Raw genomic sequence first — 14,460 nt, forward strand, 5'->3', positions numbered from 1 at the left:
GTCAAAAGTGCCAAACGCAAAAATCTGCAAATGATGTACAGATATCAACAGCAACTGCCTCCGTCCAACAGACGCACGCTAAGGCGCACGTGCTCGAGGAACATTCTACTGCCAGTTTGGATGGTTATAACGACTGTTGCATGGCCGCATCAAAGGTTCACACTCCAATTAGTAGTGAAGCAACGAGTCACAAGTCCGGTTTCGCCAAAGTGGTAATGGAGGCCCAGGACGTGGCAAACCTGGCTCTACAAGATCCACAAAGTCCATCCACGTCGAATAAAGCCATCATTCAGGAGCCGCACTTCTCCGTCCTATCTCAGGCGGCTAAGAACATTGAGGTGGAACCCACTGGGCTATTTTCTATATTTAAACCTGCTGGGGATTCACAGAATACGAGTAATTCAAACAGCTCCGAAAATGGGGCCTTAGGAATGAAGACTAAAAAACAACCGAAAAAGAAAGCTAAGAGACGCAATAATAACTCACTCAAGTTCCTGAGGAACCTTAAAAATTTGGACATAAGGGTGAACGGTGCGTCCACAAATTTAGCTCAAACAGCTCGTAACCAAACTGAAAAAAGCAGTTCAAAAGCCGATAAGGATTCGAATGTCTCTTATACACACATCAGTGATATATCCGACACTTTGATAAATGTTTCAACCTACGAGGAAGAAGTCCTGTGCAACAGTGAAATAAAAGTCGATCATGAACGGTCAACGTTTGTTCTTAAAGTACCAACAGCAAAAGAGAATCTGTCACCTCTGGCCACAAAAACGGCCCAATCTGTTATCCCGGTACAACAGTCGACGGCTAACCAGGCTGTAGGCGATGGTAAGCGGCTATCCATGATGTCCTCTAATGCACATAATAACGGAACGATAATCTCAGACGAAACACAGACTTTATCCAGAACATGTCAATTGATTCCAGTATTAATCAGTCCATCACCTGAAAAAGAAGCGGTAAATTTGAAATTTACAACGCTAGAGGACAAAAGAAAGATGCTCGAAGTGAGGGCGAGAGCGTCTAGTGCCTTACCGTTTAATAAGGATGTCAGTATAGGATGTAACGGTCAGGTGAAGATCCAGACGGCTAGCGAGACAGTGCTCCCCGATCCCGCAAGTCTATCTTGTGACCCTGGATGGTTTCCTAGGGGTCCGGTACTCAGCCCTCGGGTTAAGTTACAACAAGAGATGCAGAAATTACCGAAGATGAAACAAAATCCCAATAACGAAAGAGAATCGTACTCAGCGAAACAAGATTCTCATAGTCTGCAACGCTTGCTACTCGAGCGTATTGAATCTTCGGATGATCTAATCTTAAATCGGCACAACGTACTCTGGTTGTGTCACCTGATCCCTAGCCTAAGAGCAATTGAATCCGATGATCTTAGAATTGTAGAATTCTTTGACGAGAAGAAAAATGATGCTGTCATTTTACATCTCCAATCAAAATTGATCGCTGAAGCTTTGCTTGATGCTGGGCTTGTCCTAATGTCCTTGGGGTTCGATATATCAAGAGCAGATGGCTGCTTGCAATTGCCAATCCACAAAAGAGATCCTTGTGGCACAGTAGATGGGAAGAGTCGAGCCTACACACAGCAGCCTGAAACACGATCAACCGCTATATTGTCAAAAATCCCAGCACTGAAGCCTATCTCTGTGGCAAAATCAACTAAACACATGCTGACAGGAGAGTGTATACGAATCACTGTGAATAGACCCATATGCAGTTCTAAGACATTTGCGGAAAGTGTAAGTGAGCCTGCTTTAACTCAAGTAGAATCTGATTGGTCTTGGCTTGCGGGCTCGTTAAACAAGAGTGATAATAAATAACGCCAGACGTCGGAGACGCAAAATGTCTGTCGACTGGCTTCCTGGAATACTAGAGGCTTTAGCCACTTGTTTCAAACATCATGGGCATCTAATTTGGACTTGCTGTGCCTTCAAGAAACTTGGCTAAGCACTAGTCCTCTTTTAGAAGGCTTTGAAATTGTTTGTAACCCGGCGATTCGCCAAGCCAAAGGAAGACCTATGTAGGGATTGATGACAGCAGTGAGAAAGGCGGCGGGTTTCAGGATTTTAGACTCTCAGAACCTGTCTCCATTTATTCAACTTTCAACAATTGGCGGATCCCAACTTAATGAAAAGAACATTGACCGCCTACATATTCTTAATGTATATTGGAACCATCGAAACAAACTTGCATCTTCTTTTCTTGACACTGTGACAACTGCGATAGACGAACTCCTTGAGACAGAAGCCTCGCTGAATCTGATTGTTTGTGGTGATTTGAACCTGGACTGCTTGAAAGAGAAATTCCAACTTGAACCTAAAGCAGCTCAATGGTGCGATGAAATGGACCTTCGTGCAATACACATGCTAAACGGCAACACCATAGGCGATATTCCGGCACAGTCAACTTGGAGAAGAGATGAATCAACATCAGTACTTGATTACATTTTCGTAACCGAAAATCTTCTTAAAAGAGTTCTGCACCTCAACGTTCAAAAAATGGCTCATAGTGATAATGAAATGGTACAACTGACTCTTCACAAAAAATGTGCCTGTCCGCTGCAAGTATGGCCTTATATGGTAAAAACAGGCCCAAGCAGGATTCGACTTAATCTTTTAGATACTGAAGTAGAGGCAATTACATCAAAATTTAAAGGAACTACTGAGGCTCTCGAATATCAACATATACTAGTTCAATTCGAAGAAAGAAGATTTAAAATGAATCATGCTCAATTACACCGTAAACACAAATTTGATCTTTGTGTGCTACAGCATAAACGTCTGATGAGACATGAATTAAGGAAAACCAAAAACATCTCCAATATAAACGTAAAACAAATTCGAAGAATGATCAAACAGAAATACAAACATTGGCTTAAGTCACACGCGGCCATTATATTACAAAATGACTCTGAGAAGATGATGGAAAAAATGGAGGGGCGCAATTCAGCTGAATTCTGGAGTCTAATAAACAACAGTGCAACATCACAATATGCTCTACAGCTAACGCTGTTAGTGAGCAAGCCTGGGTCGAATTCTACTCTACATTATTTAGCAAAGACTAACTAATTACACAATAAAACGTAATCCAGAACTGTGGGCAGACTTCTGTGTCACACTGTTCAATCGCATTGCAATGAGTGGATCTACCCCCAACTCATGGAAAAGTGCTATTGTGGTGCCCATCTTTAAAAAAGGTGATAGAACCAACCCTAAAAACTATCGCCCAATAGCACTTCTTGATGCTGTGGGGAAGATGTATGCAACGCTGCTTCAACGCAAACTTGTGAGGTGGGCAAAAGAATCTAAGCACATAGATCAGAGACAAGCTGGATTCGTAAGAGGAGTAGGTTGTGGCCTCAACCTGTTGCTATTAAATCTCCTAAAGATGGAAGCACTCGGAACTAATACAAAAATTTATTTGGCTCTGATTGACCTCTCGCAGGCGTTTGATAGTATCAACAGAGAGAGGATGTGGGAAAAACTGAGTAAATGGGACTGTCCGCCCAGTTTATTGAGTGCAATTCAGGAACTACACTCGGAGACGACTATTAGAATTCGGTTGGACTTGAAGGGCACTCTGTCTGCAAAAATCAAAACACTTAAGGGTGTGAAGCAGGGCTGCCCCCTGGCAGCAACATTATTCAACTTGTTTATATCGGATGTGAACGAGATTTTTTGTGATAACAATCTGTTCCCCCCAAAAATCCACGGAGTACCCATCAACTACCTGTTATACGCTGACGATCTTGTCTTAATAGACCAGACGCCGATAAGTCTTCAGCGTAAAATGAATTTGATAAATACCTACATAACATCAAATGGATTGCAAATTAATAGACTAAAAACTGAAAATTTGATATTGGGTAAACTTCAAGGAGGCCTCGGTAAGGGGTCGAAAGATCATTGGTATATTGACAACGAATGCATCAAGACAGTAAAATGTACGAAATATCTAGGTATGACCATCAGCGCAAGCAGAAACGATGCACCTTGGACAGAAGTGATAAAAAGTAAATGTCGGCAATTAGCAAGCCAAGCATGTTTAATTAATAACAAATATGGCAAATTTTCGCTGAAGCCGGCAATTTTATTTTATCAGCAGAAGGTGGTCCCGAGTCTGATATATGGAGGGGAAAATGCCTTCGGCTGCTCTAATGACTTATGGAACTCACTAGAAAACATCTTTTGGTCTCGTGTACTTCACCTTCCGAGGGGGGTCGCAACTGTTTGTATACGATACAAGCTTGGCTTAATTTCAATACATGCAAGAGTTCTGTGGAACCTGCTAAGCCTTTATCGTAAAACGGTGCTAAGGACTCCGGCACCCCAATTTCTAATTGTACATATGCCTGACAGTGCAAAGAACTATACAATACTCGCCAAGTGGAATCAGTTGTGCCAAGAGCTGTTAGGTGAGTACGACATCACTCCTGCTTTGCTAGTGGAAAATCCGGATGCAGCAAAGATGAAGATTTGGCGGCTAGATTGGATTAAGACCTGTGATCAAAGAACAAAGTGCAAGTTAATGCACGAAGTCCCAGGCGAGGCGAAATCTTTCAACCAACGCCACTCTTACCTAACACATCTGCCAAATCAGCACGCAAGAGCATTGTACATGAGATTCAGATTAAACGCACTAAATACAAAAGAACGTTTAAGCTCTTGGCCTAAGTATGCAAATATTGATCAAAGGTGCCGCTTCTGCAATCTTGATATAGAATCTCTAAGGCACTTGATCATGTCATGCTCGAGTTTTGAGAAAGAAAGAGGACGGATTTTTTCGCCAATCATTCATAATATTAGCCCAAGGAGCTCGGAAAAATGGTGGGAAATGTTCTTCGAAGGCTCAAACCGAACTATATTGTTTAATCTGATAACGCTGCTACAGGTCTTAAAAACAAGATTAGACATGAAGGATCCAACTCAAGTGCCCAGAGTCGAATGAACCTCTGCAGTGAACACGGCTTGGACACCAAGATTCATATAACTTGTGAAATTGGGTGTAGAAGGGTGGCGAGGGCAATGGACTTTAAAAAAGGTCTAGGAGATACTGTTGATTGGGTGTGATTTTCTTGTCCTGTGTTTTTAAAGGTTGAACAAACTGTATAAAAATAAAAAAAAAATAAAAAAAAAATAAATAAATAAAACAAGCAATGTCGAGAGACATTAAAACATGTGATAGTGGTTTGTCAAGTTTTGGAATCAACGAGACAAACTAACTTTAATAAGTTGTTACAGATCTATACTCCAATGAATGAAGATGAAATTTGGCAAAAAGATTTTTACAAGCAGAAAATTGGGAATAAGAGTCGCTATAGTCAAATTTTTGGACTTTGTTTATCCAGCAAATGATAGGAAATTGACATCAGTATCTTGAATGGTTGCTTGATGCAAGGCACCATATAATTTGAATTTGAGTTAGATAAAATTGTGTTGATTTTAAAATCATAAAAATATTGTATGAATTTAAATTGTAAGCAAAATTGATGACATTAGCAGAATGGTTTTATAAATGGTTTTACAAATGTTTTTTATTCCCAAATTGCAAATTTCAAATTGTAAATGTTGTTGTGATTGAATGTTTGCTTATAGAATTTTACTTTTGTATTTGAAAGGTTAATTTAATCAACCAACCAAATAAAAAATAAAAAAAAGATAACCCGTTCAGTGGTTTTTAACCACTTTGAGAGTTTGCAGCCATCTGCTTTTTGCTCACTGTAACTTTCACAGATGGGATATATTCATTTGCATATCAGTCTTTGTCCCATCCACATGGGCAGCCCAGCACCAAAATGCTATGACAATTCCCTTCTGAACGAGCCATACATGTGTTTCAGCCTTGTTGGGTCTCATCAGTGAGGTGAAGCTGTTGTGTGCATGGCCAAAGGTTTGCTGGGTGCGCCTCAGGATTTTTGTGGATGCTGCAATCATGCATTTTTTAGCAGAGGTTTCTGGTGGATGGGCTTTGGAATCAAACGGAACGTGCACTGGGAGTGTGTAATGGTAAATATGGAGTGGTGTACAGAAATGATAGTGTGCAATGCAGAGGTTTTGTATGTGACTCCTGCATGCGTGTTTGAAAATGTGACAGCACCCTACGAGGGAGTGCTGCAAAAATGCCAATGCAAAGGGAAGAAGTATTGTGCCTGCTTTACTGGGCTGTGGCCATCACTGTAGATGGGAAAGTGCACGTGCCACATCATGCCATTATGAGCATGGTGGCCATGGAAATGGAATTGTGGGAAATAGGCAATTAGGTGTTTAGGGTGTGGTTGACCAGAAGGGGCGGTACCATTTCTTCCCAATACTATGTCATGAGGTTGGTTGAGATGGAGAGACGCACAGTGCTTATCATCGGTGATACCTGTGTGCGCGATCTGCACAGGTGTTGTGTGCATAGAGGCATTGCTGGTAGTTTCGGGTTGGAAGGAGTGGACGCTTTCTGGGACTGTCAGGGTGACTGCAGTTTCGGTGGGATGGTTCAGCTTTGCAGAAATGTGGCCTCCGTCACAAACGTAGACTTTGTCGAGGTGCACTATGGAAGTCTACATTTGGGTTACATGTCATGTGGACATTTAATCCATCACCTGAAGAGGTTGCTGAACACAGTGATGGGAATGTTTCCTATGCCATACCTGTGGCAAGCGTTTTGGGAGATGCTGGCTGTTTATAGGGTATAGCAGGTGGGAAGTTCATCTGTTTAGATACCTGTAGGCCGTGGGTGCGTGCCGCAACCTAATTAACGTTTGTTTGCATATGCTGCACAGTGACAGTGTTACCAGGACACAGAGGAACAGATACAGATATGTGTACTTGTACAACAACCAAATGTCCCCTCCCACATGTCATCATAGGTGGAGGACAACATGCGGACATGCAGAGCTTGCTGTTGTCCTACAAATGCCTCCATTGTCATTGTGGATAGGCCAGGCAACTGCAGTGTCCGTAGGACACCTACCTTTTCCTTAATTGTCGTAATTCCAACAAGGACTGTGTTACGGCGAGTGAGAACAGCATTTCAACCAAAGAAACATACTTCATATACACGCAACAACCTTTCACTTTTTAACATTTACTTGTACACATTCATACACACCATTAGCAAAGGGAAGGGGTAGCATAAGTGGATACTTATTGCAGGGACGTCATTTCACCAAAATGCCAGGGGTAGCGGAAGTGACATCACAGTGCCACACCCCCAAGAGTGACATCACATGAAGTGATGTCATTTGACCACACTCCACAGGAAGTGATGTCATTTGACCACACCCCACAGGAAGTGATGTCATTAGACCACGCCCCCCACCATGACATCACAGGAAGTGGCCTAATAAAGCATTATCGCTCAGTGCATTAAGAAAACAATGGTTACGATATCAGTGTATTGTGACATTTCATACAAGAATGGATCATCATATGTATCAGTGTCAAGGTCCATGTTGCCACGTGAAGTGTATGAACCCCAATCCCCTCTTTATGTGGATCTGCCCTGTTATTTCAACAGGACTACAGAGCGAAATCACATTCTGGGGGGACAGGGACGGATAGGCGGGCACGGGGATAGGGGAAAGCCATATTTCACCAGAAAACATGTATGGCATCCTCAGTTTTTAATGACTCTTCTGCTTGTGTTATTTTGGCTGCCAAAAGATTAGTTCAAAATGTGTTCAAGGCATACAGTGCATTACTGAGTGATACAAACTTCAGTACCAAAAGCCTCATCAGTCCAGTGCCCAGATTTTATGGGGGAAAAATCCTGGCTGCATTTTGCATTACTCCCACACTCACCAACACTCTTTATATGCCTAGGTTTCTGTTCCTACATGTTCATTGTCCTCCACACCCCGCACCGCAATGCTACACATTCCAACAATTAGTACTATTATATAGATTTTTGGATAATGCCCAACAGTTGCTCTTCCTTCACTCTGATCATAAGATTTAAAATGTAGTTTCTTACCAGATTGAGCAGAACAGTGGCTTGACAGATGTGCCGGTGCTGCTGTTTCAATGGCATGTGAGGTGAAGATTCTGACTCGAAGGCAGGTTGTTGCTTAGGTGACTGGAAACCAGAGGAGAGGTCTGTGAGTGTTCAATGGCAACAGATCAAGAAGACACAGAACTCTGGTAGTGGAGCTGCAGGTGTTTGGCAGGGAAGAGGCTGCAAGTATGGCAGGTGCTTTTTTGAGGTCACAGAACTCTGGTAGTGGAGCTGCAGGTGTTTGGCAGAGAAGAGGCTGCAAGTATGGCAGGTGCTGTTTTGAGGTCACAGAATACTGGCTGTGATGCCGATGGTGCCGGGCTGGTTTTAACAGAGGGCACTGACTGGGTGTGTCTCATCATTGCTTGGTTGAATACAAATCAAGGATACGGTGCTGGCATTGTGAAGACAGAACTGTAGCTGTGGGGTAGCTGGTGGAAGTTGCTGCTTAGATGGCTCATCATTGCTTCCTTGACTGGAAATGAAGAAGAGCCAGGCGGGAATCGGATAGCAAATGTTTTCATAACACAAGACTCCAGCTGTGCTGCAGCTTCTGGCTGACCTGTCAAGAAGATGCTGATGGTAGCTACTCAGATTCTAAGAGACTGGCGGTTGACAGATGCTTGTGGCTGTGCTACTAGTAGTGCCTGTCTGGCTTCACAGGAAAAGGCTAATTGAATGTCTTGCTGTTGCTTAGACTGAAAATCTGTAGGATGCCGGCGGTGTGGCAGATGATGCCATTTTAAAGACACACATGATGTTTCTGACGTAATGGTCCATTGTTGCTTAGCTCACTGGTAAAAAATAGGATGTTGACTAAACTCAACAGCATACCATGCAGTGTTTTGAAGAAGAGACAAACTGGTTGTAGTGCATGAGCGATGTATCATGGCTGACTTCATGAGGAGAAGAGGCTGGTAGTGTAGGAGAGTAGCAGATGGTTTTGAAGACTGTATGTGGTGCTGATTAGGTCTGCGTGACTTGAAAAGAAAGACCTAACTGGAAAATTGAGCTATAATTTAACAGTGTCCAAGAATATAATGGTTCATCTTTTCAGAGGATACCTCCTGTGTCGCATGTCAGCAAATCGGTCAATGGCATCATCAAATTTACCTCGTCAACCTCCATAGGTTCACATGTCATTACCAACAAATCACTAAGTCTGTTGTCTCCACATCTATTTCACAAATAGTTTTTAACTCTTTTCAAACAGGAGAAGAACCTCTCATTTGTTGCAGTTGTAATTGGCAATGCAAGAACCAGATCCAACAGATTTAGGACATCAGAAAAGCCTCTTGGAGATTCATTGAGATAGTACCTGGCAGAGTGAATTCCTGCTAAAGTCTTGCCAGATAAATAGCCCCTTGCAGTGTCAAGGCCTGAATGCAATGCAGCATAATCTACGTGGGGCCCTAGGTAGTGCCGAGCAAGAAGATCTGCAGATGATTCCTCCAAGAAATGTTTAGCCCTTGGATTGAACATGCTGGCAGCCTTGAATAAGCCCCATGTTATCTATAAAACGAGCATCCAACTCTCTTACAAACCTATCCTAGGTGCAGAAAAACACCTCTTGCTTTATCCGTTCAGTCTGTGGCATTCGATCCTCAGAGTGCTCATAATGTCCAGGCCTCTTCCCTACAGTAGTACCAACAAGGTATTCTTTGAGTTTGCTGCTCAGTTGGTGCTGCCTTACTGGTAAAGCTCTGCGGTCGTGGTCTTCAACTGTTTCAATACCACATTTTTCTGCCAATTCCGTTGTGTCATTGACGATTTTCACCCAATGGCATTCTTGTCTAAGGTTGACGAGGGCAGTTCTTGTCACTTGAATTAGGTGACTCGCATCTGGCAAATCAAGATGCTTTCTCTGAAGTTCATCAGATAACACAGAAATCTTTTTCAGAATTGCTTCCATACTTAACAAAGTTAGCAAAAACTCAAAGCACTGCATATTTCGGAGAAGTCCTCTGGCTTCTGAACAAGCCTGCTTGTCACGTTGTTGCGATGATTCTATTACACTGAGAACAACTATAATGGTTTCAAATCGAGCCTGTATTTTTTTAACACACGCGTACCAATAAAACCATCTAGTGCCACAAAGTCTTTCTAATTCTTGTACTTCCAGACCGCTTTCTGTTTGAGCTTTTACAAAGAGTTTGTGCCGAGGAGAACTTTGTGAAAGGAACACATACACAGCCTGCAAAGTTGAGAAAAAATCCTTCACTGTTTGTATGTTAGTGATAGTTTGCACTAACGCAAGGTTTAGACGATGTGCATGACAGTGAATGTAAACTGCCAGTGGAGCAATTTCTTTTATTTTCGCTTGCACTCCATTGAAACAGCCACTCATAACTGATGCCCCATCATAGCATTGTGCCACACAGTTCTTCCAGTCAAGGCCAGCATTGTCTAGCCATTTTTACTTTAAGAAGTTCATTATTATCAGACAGCAAACACAATATTGCTATGAAGTTTCCCTTATTGTGGGAGTCTTGCGATTCATCTGTGGCTCGGAAAGCAAGTCCTTGACGACCCAAAACACATACAACCTTTAGTAACTGCAGCACATGTTGACGATTCTCTTCAATCTCTTGGTCCCCTTTTCTAGCATTGAAAAAATTGAGTGGTGAGGGCCTGTAGTCTGTTGTACACGCTTAAAGTCTGCCCAAGCTACAACTGAAGACCTATGCTTATCAGAATCTGAGTGCATCTTTAAAGAACAACGTGTCTTTTCCCATTTAGCGAAGCCAATATCAACAAATGGAACATTGCCACGTGCACGTCCCCTCCTCCAGAATTAGAACCAAAATGTCTGCATGCAAAGCAGTATACTTTATCTTTCAGAACGGAATATTCCACCCAAGGATATGTTTTGTAGTCTCTGTTAAATTTACGGGAACCAGTTACAGGGTATGTAGGAAGTTTTGGCTGTACAGGGTCACTGCATGGATTTGGGGACAGATCAGTCACCACACTGTCATCTAAATTGGGAGCTGGAGATCTTCTTGGAATGCCCTGCTCAGCTAGACACATCTGCATACTGTTATCGCTCTGCAACCAAGAGCTGCTTGTGCTCTCCCTGAGGAGTGAAATGTCGGGAGAGCAAGCACCAGTGGGAGGATCATCAAACATGCCAATACGGGAAGAACAATCCTCAACATCAGGGTTGAAAGAGCACTCTGCGCTATCCAGGAACGTTGAAGTGTTGATTAGGTCATCAGCATCACGTGAAACCGTCACAGCAATGTCTGCATGTGAACAAGAGCCATCAGTGGCCATTACAAATGAAGGAGATGCTATGTCAGCCAAGGAAGGTGGAGCTGTAGACAAAGAGTCAGCATGTGGAGATAGTGAACCAATGTCAGCACATGTAGATGCACTGTCTGGACCTGAAGAAGCAGCTTCGCTGTCAGCAAGAGTTGATGTGCTGGCCGATGATTGGACAACATGTGCAGCTGTGTTTGAACTGCCACTTGAGGTATCATCAGACCTCTTGCGCTTGCTTGAATCAGAGCCTGGAGTAGGGCCAGCTCCTCTTGCTTTTGGAGAAAACATATCAACGATTGACCTCTGTTTTGGATCCTTGGGTTTTCCTGTAGGTGTAGACATGTTCGTTCTTTTAGTACTGCTAAATAAGAAGCTATTATTCAAGCAAATGATGGATTCCTCAGTGTCCTCACGACTTCTTTTGTGCTTCACTCTTCTTTGGAGGACCACTTCCGCTGAATACCAAAGAGGAGACAAATCTGAAATGTATTGCTTTGGCTTACAAGTTTATCAGTGTACTCCCTGAAAATAAGCGAGTACTCCCCAAAAAGAAAAACAGATTACAAATACTCCCAACAAAAAATAGGAAACAAACACTGTGGACCCTGAGCTCCTGCTTTCACGCAACCAGCTCCATGGATGTTTGGAGAGGTAGCACACGTAGTTCCAAAGGAAGAAAGTAATATTATTACTGCTCGATCGGTAGACATGCACATGATCTTTTAATGTGTATGAGTAACTTGGTGCAACAATAATTAGAAAAACCTTTCTGTTTTTCAGTTAAAGCATTTTTACTTGCTTACAAAATACTGCCGTGGGGAACTAGATTTACATTTTTACTCCATAAAAATCATTTTACTTCCAAGTTTACAAAATAGGGAATACAATAGTCCCACTTCAAAATCTTATCTGGAGCACTGAGTACATACCTAAGCAGTAATTTCAAGTATGTATCTGTCAGGGTAATACTTTACATTTGAGAGATTAACAGTTGCAACCTGTTCAAACTCTGCCCCTAAGAAAAAAGGAAACCTGCGGGTCCCAAAAAAACTGAAGTGAAGCATGCGTTCAGTGTCATACAGTTTGAAGTTAATTTTGTGGTATTCTCTGATTAAATGGAAGAGAAACAGCCATCTTTAGTGTTGAAACAACTAGGACAACTAGGACAAGGCTGCAATGCATAAATAGATAAGGACTAACAGATCAGATCATTAACATATGCTGTACATTTTCAATATGTTGCTTCACGTTCATTTACCTCTCACAGCGGTCACAGATAAGGCTGGATGTCAGCTGCTCAATGGTGGTACTGTTTGCTGGCGTTGAGAACACAGAAAGGAAGGAACTCCCACACGAAGATGCAGGTCTGAAAATAAGAACAAAATATCAGAAAGATTCATTTGTGCAACACCAGACCATATTAATTTTTAATAGAGTTTTAGAGTTCTGGGGTGCACACATCATGCAAAGACAAACTGGACCACAGAGGCTTTGCACATGACAGACCTAGAGACTGACTTCAGGCCCGGCAACGATTCATCATTAACCTTCTGTGACTGTTGTTATTTTATGCGCCATTGCCCTAGGATCTCTAGGAACTAGCTCTGTAGGCCACAGCAGGCCCAGGCTGAGTGTGTGGCTCGGGCAAGGAGCAGTTTACATAATGTTGTGTCACAATGTAAAATCCTAGTTAAATGCATTGCAAAATGTATAGGCTGCAGGCCACAAATGACTTGGATTTCATTTGCCTGTGGTTAATTTAAGCAGTTTAATTTGCATAAGCTGTTAATGTAAACTGGGCTCAGGAGGGCACATGAACACAGTGGCGAGGGGCAAGGGGCACAGTGACGAGGGGAACATGGACACGCTGGCTGGCGTCGGGGGCACATGGAACCGGCGATGACTTATCTTACTTATCTTACAGCAGAAAGTAAAAATGCCTTCAATCCCTCCCCCACATGATCTATAAAAGACAAAATGTAATAAAATAGTTGATTATAAAACACTCCCTTCGTCCCACAAAGCCCGGGTTCACATTTTATCTATCCTGACAACACACACAGGTCCGGTCCCAGATTTGTCTGGTGAAGCAGGGACAAAATGGATGCTGTAATGGTGGAGTGTGGTGATTCCACAGAGACAGTAGAGGGGGAAAGAGGCAAATATTGGGACGTGTATTATTCAGTGACAATCACTGTATTATTCGCTGCCCTGCAGTACAGACCAGTGGGTAGTTTTCCACAGAAGCCAAACCCCTCCCCCACGCAATAAAGGGGACACACACACACAGAAATCATCTGCTACCTGTTGGGGCAGTCTGGAGGTGCTTTCCGGTGAGGTCGAGCTCTTACTTTAACCAATGCCGGGAATGTACAGATTTCTGCCACATGCCGCCCAGAAGTAGGTAATTGAAAAGGGGAACTTTTTGCATCCGGCAGAGCGGACATTAGTCAGCTGCATACCTCCTAAGGCGGGACAAAAGGGGATACGCTCTCGCCCTGTCATAACGGTGCCATCCATTCCATCTGCCAGAGTTTTTGGCACCCTGCAAGTGGCAACGCTGCCGTTGGGAACTAAAAACACAGCATGGCGAGCACCTGCGGGTGCTGTGAATCCTCTACTCTACTATGGCGCTCAGCCCAATGCCTGGGGAGAATGTGACTGGACAAGAGTTTCTGAGGGAGAGAGCTATGTAAAGCAATGTGTGCTGACATGACCCCCTCAATGAGGTATGGAGGCCCAGAAATGGAATTCCCAGCAGGGCTCTCTAGTTTCCTCTGCGCAGCACAGAGTAGTTAGTACAGGATAGTTTTACGCACCCAGTACACGCGCAGACTTTGCTTGGGTGAACACAACAGGAGGAAGACAGGGGGCGAGCACGCTCTGTATCTTATCCAGTGGTTTGTAGAGGAGCTGATGTGAGATTGGACTTCAAAGGTTGCATTTGAAAAAGTTTGCACTAGGTGCAAAATCGAGGAATCACACCGTCCAAATTTAAAATATGTAGTGTAACTGGTTTGCTCCGTTATTACGTAGACCACAAAAAGAGAGCAAAGTCAACTTTGTCCCCACACCCACCCAGTTTCAGCCTTATATTAACTAAGTCATCTGTCCCTTGTTGCAGCATATAAATCAACAGGGCTTTTTTTAAAAAACAAATTGCGTTTCTCCATGGCTGCCATTTTTGACTTTCATTTA

The sequence above is a fragment of the Ambystoma mexicanum genome, chromosome 5q, assembly GCF_040938575.1.
Source record: "Ambystoma mexicanum isolate Mex_15411 chromosome 5q, UKY_AmexF1_1, whole genome shotgun sequence".
NCBI lineage: Eukaryota > Metazoa > Chordata > Amphibia > Caudata > Ambystomatidae > Ambystoma > Ambystoma mexicanum.